The sequence below is a fragment of the Phoenix dactylifera genome, chromosome 1 (genome assembly GCF_051530095.1).
Source record: "Phoenix dactylifera cultivar Ajwa chromosome 1, Ajwa_hap1_PhDact_Kaust_v1.1, whole genome shotgun sequence".
NCBI classification, from domain to species: Eukaryota; Viridiplantae; Streptophyta; class Magnoliopsida; order Arecales; family Arecaceae; genus Phoenix; species Phoenix dactylifera.
In genome coordinates, this window is record NC_143190.1 from 30,040,379 (window position 1) to 30,052,500 (window position 12,122).

Sequence of the window (12,122 nt, forward strand, 5' to 3'; positions counted from 1 at the left end):
GTCGACCCAAAGGATGATTAGGTCGACCCCGGCACATCAAGAAATCATTTGGCACACTTCTGCAAAAATGGCACAGATGAACAGTGAGTTGGGTCGACCCAAGGAAAGCATGAGTCGACCCAAACATCAAGATCCTCAAACAACTCAGAAAATGGTTCTCTGGATTTACTGAGAGGGTCGACCCAAGAAGAAGTTGAGTCGACCCAAGTAAACCTTGAGTCGACCCAAAGAAAGGTTGAGTCGACCCAAGTGAAGAAAGGCTGAAATTCAAGATTCTGAATTTTCTGAAAGTTGGGTCGACCCAAGAAAAGTTTGAGCTGACCCAAGGTTGAGTCGACCCAAGAAAAGTTTGAGCTGACCCAAGGTTGAGTCGACCCAAAGAAAGGTTGGGTCGACCCAAGGAAAGGAAGGCTAAATTTCAAGTTTCTGTGTTTTCTGAGAGGGTCGACCCAAGAAATGTTTGAGTCGACCCAAGTGAAGGTTGGGTCGACCCAAGGACAGGTTGAGCCGACCCAAACACGGGCTGAACATAACGGCTAGTTGTGCAGAAATGCTTTTTGGACTCCCAACGGCTATAAACGGCTAGTTTCTTCAATCCAACGGTCAGAAAGGACTATTTGGAGGTTGGAGAAGTATTTAAGAGGGAGTATTCATCAGAGGAAGCAAGCTTTTGGAAAAATACATCAAGTGCATTCAAGAGAGAACCCTAGCAAGGCAAGCTTCATCCAAGGGCTTCATTCAAGAATCAAAGAAAGGGGTTGAGCAGATTCAAAGAGGCATCAAGAGCTCCATCCTCCCTTGAAGAGTGAAGCATCCTTGACAAAGAAGAGAGAAGCTACTTCAAAGCGATAAATATTTTCTAACTCTTCTTTGTAGTTCATATTGTTTCATTTGCTCATTTAGGAGTTTGAATCTTTCTTCTTGTTTATCAAACTACTTGTAATAGGTTGTTGGTGAACCCGTAAAACCAACATAGGTTCGTTGGTGAGCCCGTAAAACCAACATAGGTTTTTGGTGAACCCGGAAAACCAAAGTGTATAGGTTCGTTGGTGAGCCCGCAAAACCAACAAAGGTTTTTGGTGAACCCGGAAAACCAAAGTGTATAGGTTCGTTGGTGAGCCCGCAAAACCAACAAAGGTTTTTGGTGAACCCGGAAAACCAAAGTGTAAAGGTTCGTTGGTGAGCCCGTAAAACCAACAAAGGTTTTTGGATTGTGAGCCCGGAAAACAATCCAACTGTAATCCGCAGGATTATAGTGAATTCCCAAGGGGACGCTTGGGGAGTGGACGTAGGTGCTAAGGAGAGCACCGAACCACTATATATTGTTGTGTTTGTGTTGTGCTTGTGCTTACGTTTATTCTTGCATCATCTTCTATCTTTGCACTAGTTTAAATCATTCAAATAGTTTAAGGAAGCATCCACCGCACTTAATTAAGAAAACTTTTAAAGCACCAAAATTTAGAAGAAACCAATTCACCCCCCCCTCTTGGCTTGTCACCTTGGGCAACAGAAATCAAGACCATCCTTGAGAAAACTGTCAATCCATCTCGAAAGGATTGGTCCCTTAGGTTAACAGATGCATTGTGGGCATATCGTACGGCCTACAAAACACCAATTGGAATATCCCCATATAGGATTGTCTACGGAAAGCCTTGCCATTTACCTGTTGAGTTAGAGCACAAGGCCTATTGGGCAATCAAACATCTAAATTTCGATCTTGATAAGGCAGGAGAGCATAGAAAGCTTCAGCTCAATGAGCTTGAAGAAATTAGGAACGATACTTACGAGTGTGTTAAGAAGCACAAGGATCGCATGAAGGTCATGCATGATAAAATGATCACTCGTAAGAAGTTTCACCAAGGACCAAAAGTCCTTTTATATGATTCTCGATTACATCTATTCCCTGAAAAACTTAAATCTCGCTGGATTGGCCTATACACGGTAGGAAAAGCGCATCCGCATGGTGCGGTAGTAATATGCAATACCAAGGATGGTAGGTCGTTTCAAGTCAGTGGACATCGTTTAAAGCTATACCTTGAATATCTGAGTCCAGAAGTCGAGGAGACACTTCTGACCGACCCTGTCTATTATGAGTAAATTAGAATTGTCTAGCTCAAGACATAAAACTTAGCGCTCTTGGAAGGTAACCCAACATGTAAAGAATAAAATTACTAACATGCAGGTTTGGGGGTATTTTCCCCAATCTTCAATTTATCCAGCCATATCAAGGTCCAAAAATCAGGTAACATCTTCTTTGTTCTATTACTGTTTTAATTTTCTCAATATTGAGGACAATGCTGAATTTAGATACGGGGGTGAGAATATTTTTGATTTTTCTGCCTAAAAAAATTTTTGTGCCAAAAAAAAAAGAGGATTTCAAATTTTTAACTCAAATTCTAATTTTTTTGACTGTATAAACTAGGAAATGCTTTGACAATAGCTTTGAGTTAAGAAATATGATAGCAGTTCTAGCTTAAGTTTTCATCCTACCTGTCTCCTGCTAATATGATAGAAGATGATTTAACACCTACAAGTAAGCACATGAATAGTGGGGTATGTAAACTTGCAACTAATATGAATACTTCTAATCTTCTGGATAATTTAAAGTTATATGTGTAATGAACACCAAAATAAAATTAAATTAAAAAAATATAAAAAATAATGAGTTTATTTAAGTCTTCTCACTAAGTAACCGGACCTCTTGCCTGGCAAGCAACGAGTGTTCGCATAAAAAGATGAGGATGATTGAGATTAAACTCTGAGTGACTAATTCTGCCTTGAAGCCTAGTTAACTTGAGTTATTAAGCCTGTTAGGGTGTCTTTACACCTAGTGCCCTGAGCCATCTAGATCGAAAGTCATTGGCCTAACACTCGCTACATGGGTTAGCTAGAAAGCTTAATAAGGCTAGATATTGCACAAGTCATTCTTCTTGGCATTCAGTCTGATTAAAAGTTAAATCTTGGGTGTTCATTACCATTTAACTCTAGAAAGTCTTAGAAATTGGAGTGATCATGTTGGAAGCAAGTGAAAGCCACTCATTTATATGATACTATCTTGCATCTCACTATATTCTTGACTTGCTAGCAAATAGATGGGATGTAATGAAACTTGAGTTAGAGTCTGCTTAAATATGATAGCAATAAGGCTCTATTGTCCTTGCAATTCTAGGTTCATACAGTAATACTTGTTTAAATTTCGAGTCAAATATTGGAAATTCCTGACCGATGAAGTTTGTGGGTAACTTCACTGCAAACCCTCACGAGACAACACTCATCCATTAGGGTAACCTAGGGGTTTAAAGGCTTGTTGCACGTGCTAAGTGCAATCGTGATCCCCTACAAAAATGGATACATATCTCAGTTTTGTGTACTTAGCTTCAATAAATAGTCATAAGTTAGACTACATCTTTTGTACTCCCATTTTATCGTATGTTTGTTAATTGCTAGAGACTAGCAATAAGCTAGTTGGGGGGTGTGATAAGAGCACAAAAGTGCGATCTACATGCTGCTTAAATTAGTATTACTGCTAACATATAATGATAAATTCACTGGATTAATATTATATTTGTGTTTGGCATAGATTATCATAAATTAGAAATAAAATGCACATTGAGTACAAATTAACTTCAGAAGGATGGCAACCCAAGCCAAGCCGTCTATCTTTCGCGAAGCACCCTTGATCTAGCATCCCGTGTATCCATTTGAACGAGTTCATCATAACCTTTCGGAGTCCTCCCACGTGTAGTCCATGTGCCTACATCTCCTACCTTCCATGGACTGGCATCCACATCATTCCATATCAGCCCATTTTGACACAGCATCCCAACTTCCTTCCATTGCAGCCTCCACATCTCTCACCCCGTGGGATCATGCGAAGTCACAGCCATCCGCATCCCAGCTTCCTTCCCGAATCAGCATCCAAAGCTCTTCCTCCCCCACGATCCTCCCAGCAATCTTGCAGCCAGCTCTCCGAGATCCAATCCCATCAATCACACGTCCGTCTTCCCCCACAACGTTTAGCTTCCTTCCATTTCACACGCTGCAATCAAGCTTCTTCCATCCGATTGCAAGGTGTGATCCCAGATGCCGCGTCCAGCCTTCCAGATTCAAAATCATCCAAATTCCAGCCCCACGCACTTCGTCCCAGCCTCCTCCATGATTCGCCCAGCCGATCTCGCGGCATCCTCCTTTCCGGATCAGCACCAGCATCCCAGACGACCCCATCCTCTGCCTCTTCTTCCAACTGCGTTCAAGGAGTCGTTCGAGCTGTAGCCAATCTCTTCCGTGATCAACGTCTCCAGTATCCCGTGAGATCACGCGTGAGCCCAAGCATCTAGCCGTCCCCCTCTTCCACATTCGAGCCATCCTCCAGCCATCCGCGATCTATCATCCGCTTCTTCTCCTGCGATGCATTCCATGAAGCTTCCGGAGCTAGCTGTCCCAGTGAATCCGCGGCCAGCTCCCATCGAACCAGCTCCCTTGATTCAATCGTTTGCGTGCATTCCGCCCCAAGGATCATGTGTCCATTCCCCATGGATTCAACGCCGGCTTCAAAGGATGGGGGTGATCTATATAAAGGAAGGAATAGCTCTGTTCATGAGGGGGGGAGACCGGGAGCTCACATGAGAAGAAAAGAATAGAGCATCCTTTGTTTTTGAAAGAAAAGAAAAAGAAAAAGAAAAAGAGAGCATGGGTTCCACCGAGAGAGAGAAGTTTCCTATTTGATTTTTTCTCCTTTATTTTATTTTATTTTATTTGCAGAAGAAAGGCAGCATCAGGCTACCAATCTTCATTTCTACTTTTATAATCAATTTTCTTTTTATGAAATCCATCAATTTTCTTTCATGCAACCATGTTCTAGGTTCAGTTTAATTTATACAATCCATTAATTTTTCTTTTATGCAATCCGCGTCTAAGTTTTAATTTAATATTCTGTAATTTATTTTATGCATCCCAAAATTCTTGTTTTAATTGCAAAAGTTTTCTTTCTTCCCTTTTTTATTTTTTTTGAAAAATAGCTCTGCTTGGTTAGAGATTAATCGAATATCCTCAATGAATTATTTTTTTTTAAAAAATAAACCTTAATGGTGTTTCTATTCTCTATTTGTGTACTCCAATCGTCTTCCTGTGGATCGACCTCCTACAACCACTATTCATCGAATAGAGGATGGTAAGAGTAAAAAAATATAAAAATATTTGTTTGTTGGTTAAGATTTTGACAACGACACCCTTTTTAAGTCATCCTCAGGTCTACAAGAAGATAGCCGACAACACTTACGTGGAGGTATCTTTTAAGTTGAAATATCTCATTTCTTGCTTATAGATACTGCATTATTAGCAAATATTTTTCTTTCTTGAAGAAAAATCATTAGTTTCTTCAAGATACAAAACATTCATACAACATATTACTTAACTAGATGACTCAACATAAGACATGATAATAATTAAATATTGAGTCACTTTATCCAAGAGATTGTCTAAATATAAGCAAGCACAAATCACTTGAACTAAAGAGATAGTTTCATTAAGCAAGATGGTTCAACGACAAGCATGTGAGGCAATAGGAAGATTCATCAAGGTCAAATCAATTTCTTATTTTCAGAATCAATTTAGCTTAGATTTTATTTGTTTAAGATAATTATTAATTGGGTATACAAGTTTAGTTCTATTCGAATTATCTTAAACAGTTGTCTATATCAAAATTCTGATTATGATTTAGCTTTCAACACATGTAATCATGTTTCAGGAAGATAAGCAATCTTCTTTTAGAGTAAATAAATTTTTTATTTTTGACTTATGAGAGATAGTTCAAAAGAATTAATATTCATGCTTTAAAAGATTTTAGTGCTCAGATTAAACGTAATGAGTTAAAATTAATCAGTGGAATTTGAGATAATTGTAGAGACAGATATTAACCATGGATGCAATGATTATGCTCAATGAAACACTTTAAAGATCAGATTTATTATTTTTGGATTTTAGAATAGTCTTAAAAATTACTTGTAAGGTAGAAAACAAATTCGTTATTGTAAAATTTTTAAGTGAGTTTCTCATTATGATCGTAACACATTAATCATTTATGATTGAACCAATATGAGATGATTATGATTTAACATATGTTGCACACATGAGTCTTATAGGGCAATTCATATTTCAGATAATTACTTTAAGGAATAAATGATACAACGATATCATAATAAATTGCATTCATACCTCAATAAAGGATGAAATAAGATTTTATAAGGATTATGCCCAATAAAGTTTTAGCATGAAAGCATGAAATCAACATCAAATATTTATCCTCGAGAGAGAATTTAGATTTTGAAAACTCAAAGAAGGAAGTTATGCATATTCATCATCATGCAAGCTCTAGAAGATTTCATCCTAATGATCCTAGTGAGATTTTGATGCTTAGAAAGCCATTAAGGACATGTTATTGTACTAATGAGTTTATGTTCAGTGTTCCAGAAAAATGTCGAAAGAATTCAAGATAAATTAGCAAGAACTAATTTAAAAAGATTTTGGATCAGTAAATGGCCATGGAACAGTCCTCCAGTCCACTCAAGAAGGGTTCGAGTCGACTCTGACATAAACAGGATAGTCGGCACACTTCTGGCATGCTAAGAAGCCGACTCATGTTTGATCTCGAGTCGACTCCATCAAAGTACGAGTCGACTCCATCAAAGTGCGAGTCAACTCCAAAAGATCAAGAGACGACTCCCTTCACAATGAGCTAAAAGACTAAAGTTAGAAACAGTGGCCGAGTCGACTCTCTGAGACACTCTCAGAGAAAGATAGAAACTTGGTTTTGGGATGAATAGTGGCCGAGTCGACTCTAGGAGACATCGAGTCGACTCCCTGAGAAAAGACAGAAACTTGGTTTTTGGATAAAATAGTGGTCGAGTCGACTCTAGGAGACATCGAGTCGACCCCCTGAGAAAAAGACAGAAACTTGGTTTTTGGATGATCAGTGGCCGAGTCGACTCTTGGATACATTGAGTCAACTCCCTAAGAGAACAACAGAAGAGCGATTTTTTGGATGAATAAGGGATGAGTCAACTCCAGAAATCATCGAGCTGACTCACTCAAAGAAAGAAGCTCAGATGAATAGTTAGGTGAGTTGACTCCAGAAAAGCCCGAATCGACTCCACTGGTGAACGACAGAAGATCAGATAAAAAGGACCCAAACTCGAGTCGACACCTCAGAAGTTTGAGTCGACTCCAAGTCCATACTAGCCGACTCGAAGTTTACACGAGTCGACTCCAAATTGACTGGAAGCTCCAACGGCTACATTTTCAAAAGAACAGTACGGAGGGAAAAGGTTGGTAACGACTATATTTTTGTGTCTAACGGATAGTAATGCATTCCCTCCTACTCAGAGGTTATAAAAACAAAGGGTTCAACAAGGAAAAACAACAAGAAAGAAAAAGAAGTGAAAAAAAGTGTTCAAAGAATACAATTAAGAGCTTGAGTCAAATAGATTTTTCATTCTTCTGTGAGCTATTGAATTAGAGCAAGGAACTGAGCAAATTAGAAAAAACATTCAAAGAAGAGATCCACCAACAATCAATCTCCGGCTCAACGTGGCGCAATTCTCTCATCAATAAAAATCTAAAGCGCCATGAACCATTGCTCAACCTACTGAATTTGCTTTTATTTTAAACTGAGCAATAGTTATTTTGTATACATTCCAATCCCTTAACTCTTAGTTAGGTTTGTCGGTGATCCCGCAAAAACCAACGGTTAGGTTTGTTGGTGAGCCCGCAAAACCAACGAAAAGGTTAATTGGTAATCCCGAAAAACCAATTGTAAGGTTTGGATTGTGAGCGTGGGAAAACAATCCAACTGTAATTAGGCAAATTATAGTAAATTCGCAAGGAGAGTCTTGGGGAGTGGACGTAGGTGCTTTGGAGTGCACTGAACCACTATAAAGCCTTGTGTCTTTGTGTGTGTGACTATTATCTCTATCTTTGAGTTTTATATTTGAGCAAGTACTTAGGATTAATTTCATTCCGTTGCACCATCAAGAATTAAGATTTGAAAAACCTAATTCACCCCCCCTCTTGGGTTGTCACGTTTGGGCAACAAGTAGTATCAGAGCTTAGTTCTCTAGTATTAGTTGTTGATCTAACGATCAAAGAGAAAAAGATCATGTCAGCCTAAGTAGGAAGTTCTATAAGTGAGGGACAATCAACAAATAGACCTTCCTTGTTTAATGACACAAATTACACATACTGAAAAGTTAGGATGAGGATATTCATTCAAGCTCTTGATTATGATTTATGGAATATCTGTTGGAAATTATATCCTAAATGTCAATCGTCAGCATGTTGATGATTGAATTTTGTAAATGAATTGATAAATTAATAAAGTGTTATTTGGCATTATTCATCATTTCATTGTATATCTTCAAATGAACTTTTATATGATGAAGTCCTTAGGGCTTGTTTTATGATAAAGGAGGATTTATCTTCAAGTCCTTAAAACTGTTCGCGATCAAATGATATGCTGTTACTAGGACGATAGCATTATCGAGATTAGGTCGTTGTGTGACATATACGTTGGTTGTCCTCTAAACCAAGGAGTATGGAGACACTGATATGTCACACAAGTAAAGTGTAGGAGTACATTTTACTGAACGTGACCAATTCCGGAACGCTCTACTATCAAGAGATGTTTCGAGTGGATATGGGTATAAGTTTGGCCCTCTGACTTGAGACCGCAACCTGTGACTAGCAAGCAACTCACTGTACTTTGGTACCGGACTACCTGAATTTCTAATTCAGTGATAGAAGGTCACTCGGTATAGTCAAGTACTTGCGTAGTCAGTTGTGAGTCAAGATGGAATTGACCCCTCCTGGAAACAGGAGATAATGCCTTGTGTTCAATTTAGCAAAGCCTTGGCCAGGGTAATACTTGTGAGGAGTCACAAAATTTCTAAAGTTGAATCACATCATGGATGCACTTATTACAGAGTTGACAGAACTCTGAAGTCATCCTGGCATTTAGAAGTCAAAGGGATAAATTATACGGTAACCATAGTCCAAGGGTTCTTGAATGTTGCTTTGCAATCATTCGGCCTATCCGGACGTCGGGTACCATTGCTAGATGGTCATTTCAATTAGTACAAGAAGTTGTTCTTGTGCTACCGGCTTAGGTTCGAACCTATGGGGTCACATGCATAGAAGTTTCTAGGTTGATCAAATGGCTGATTGATGATTAAGAATCATTCAGAGGTAATTTGGTCAATTCGATTGACAAATTATCCTAAGCAAAAGTTGCATTAAAATAAATTGAATTATTGAAGGGTTAATTAGTAATTGGATTACTAATAAATTCAATTTGATTGAATTATTGGACTTTAATTAAGCCAACCTGAATTAGATTCAATTTGGGCTAAATTAAGGTTTGACCTAATTCGATCGGGTTCGACCCGAGCCGATTGGGCATAACTTAATTGATCGGACTTGACCTAATTGGATTGAGATTGACTCAAGTCAATTAAGAGTCCTTATTTGATGAAGATTAAGAGTCCAAATAATCAGAATTTATTATGGAGAAGAATTCTAAAAATTTAGGACCGTAGCTTTCTTTCATGGAGAAGAAAGACACCTCATCCTTATCACTAAAAGCAGTGGTGCCTATCCTTTTTATTTTTGACCAATTTTTGACATGAGAAAAGAGGAGGCATGGGGATATTTTTCAAAAAAATATGGCACCTCAAATCTTCCTAAAAAGATAGGAATCAAATCCCTAATTTGTAGGGACTGCATGATGCATCAAGCAGGGTGGCGTGCAGCTGAAGTTTGGGGTGCAATAACCCCCTGATTTTTAGGGAATCTTGGCATAAGATTAAAAGAGAATTTGTTCATCTCTAAGCTGTTGATTCACTAAAATTTTTTGAGAATTTTATCAGCCAAATTCGTTGGCCAAAAGAGGTGTGATGAGGCATGGGGGGTCTTTTGGCTATAAAAGGACCCCCACACTTAGGGTTTGTAGAGATGGTCTTTAGAAAGGGTTCTAAATTCTAAAAAAATTCTAAGAGCCAGCCACCTTCTCTCCTCCTTATTCTCCTTCATCTCCATCCTTCATCCTCTCGAAGAAGAATCACAAGTTGAGTGCTTCGATGGAGAAAAGTTCAGCCACTACAGCACCTTTGCACGAGCTAGCACTCCTGCAGTTGTGGATCTTCTTAGAGCTTCGCATGGACTATCTGTAGAGTCCGGATACGTGTGTGGCTATACAAGGTGATCAAGGCATCATCAAAGTTCTCAAAGTAAAAAGGTATGAGATCTGATCTCATTAAAAATTAAAATTAGAAATCAACTAGGTTGCTGAAATTCTGCATGACTACATGTTAGACATAGAATCATGCCTAATTTTTTAGGATAAATGTTTAAAGTTCTAGATCTATTTTTATTGTAGAGATATGATCTCTAGCATGCATAGAAATTAAATAGTTTAATTCATGCTTCCACTATAAATTTTTTAAAAATATATGCATGCGACCACCTGGGTAACCAACACTGGTATCAGAGCCAGGTTCAAAGTAGTTTAAACATTTATGCCTAAAACAAGTTTTCTAATCCTAGTAGTCAAGTAATTTGATTGGAATGATCACCAGACCATCCGGTCATAGGAGAAAGAAGGGTTCATAACCCTCTTTTGCCATTCAATGGGATCTCTTATGGCGTGTAGGGGTGCCACTATGTTTCAATCCTTGAAGATGAACCACAAAAAGAAGATTAAAAGTAGTTTTAATCTTTGTAATTGATGAGAATGCAAAATGTCATATTTTTCTTTCTTAATGTTTAGTCTTTTATACTTATTTTGTGCCTAAATGTACTCATTATTCTTATATTTTGATTTAGGATGCAAATGGAAGCGTTAAGTACAAAACGAAGCTAATTGGATGATTTTGGATAGTTTCGATATTGCTTCGTAATTTAAGCATAACTTTTTCATCCGAGCTCTGATTGAGATGATTCAAGATGCTATGAAAAGCCAAGAAAACGCTCTACAACTTTTATGTTTTGAGTTTTGATAGATACTGACTTTATCAAGATCAAAATTGATCTCGAAGTTGCTGCACGTCCTTAGCCTGCAATACGTGGATTTGACTCGGTCAATTTTCAGAAGTTTCCAGATTTGATGCACGAAAATCCTAGCTGGAAACACCACTTTCCCAGTTATATTAGGACTTTATTTTATTTTTCGTAATTAGTCAGATTTGAATATTTGTTAGGAGATTTTTTTGGAAGGGATAAAGGTGAAAGAAAGGGGGCTGAAAAGGGGGCTCTTTCTCTTTTCTCTTGGAGGACTCCTCTTTCTCTTTTCTCCTTGGAAGTTTGCATCCATGGCTCTGCGTGGCTAAAGCTTTTATTGGTCTAAGAAAACAGAAGCCTCGGAATCAATAAAACTGTGAGATCTGAATTTGTTTTCATTGTTCAATTCATGCTTTGATGTCGAATGTCCTTCTGTGCATATTTTCATGATTATTTTCGTTTAATGACTAGGAGGCCTACTAGTTTATTATTCGTTGCAATCTACTGCTAGGTTAGATATCAAATCCGTAATTGTTTGATTCCTCTAATCTGTGAAGCAACTAAGATCTAATAATTTGCTGCATTAGAAATTTTCAGATCTTAGGAAGAATACTCGGCTAAATCAAATGCAACCACTTGTGTTTGTGTTGTTTAGTTTCATCGATCTCTCTAATTCTTAAGGCTGCTACTAGATTAAACCTTTAGCGCTTGTCTTGGGTTGTTTAGTAGTTAGGGTTAATTAGATCGCTTGTTTTTAATTAACTACAACTAAGAAGAGATAGAAAAATATTTCTATCGGTGGACATTCAAAGTGCAAATTGATATCTTTGCATCAATGATCAGTTGTAAAATTCCGATGGTGGATGTTGACTTAGACCAAGATTTGTTCTTTTGATTGATTTCAATACTTAAATCTGAATTCTTCTTTAGTTGTTTTATTATTTTCATTATACTCAAACCCCCCCTCCGTCCTTGTTCAAGTTGCATAAAACTAGGCTAGATACTCTCCGTGGGAACGATCCTTACTCGCACTACTACATATATATTTTTAGAAGTATAGGTTTTATTTTTGGTTG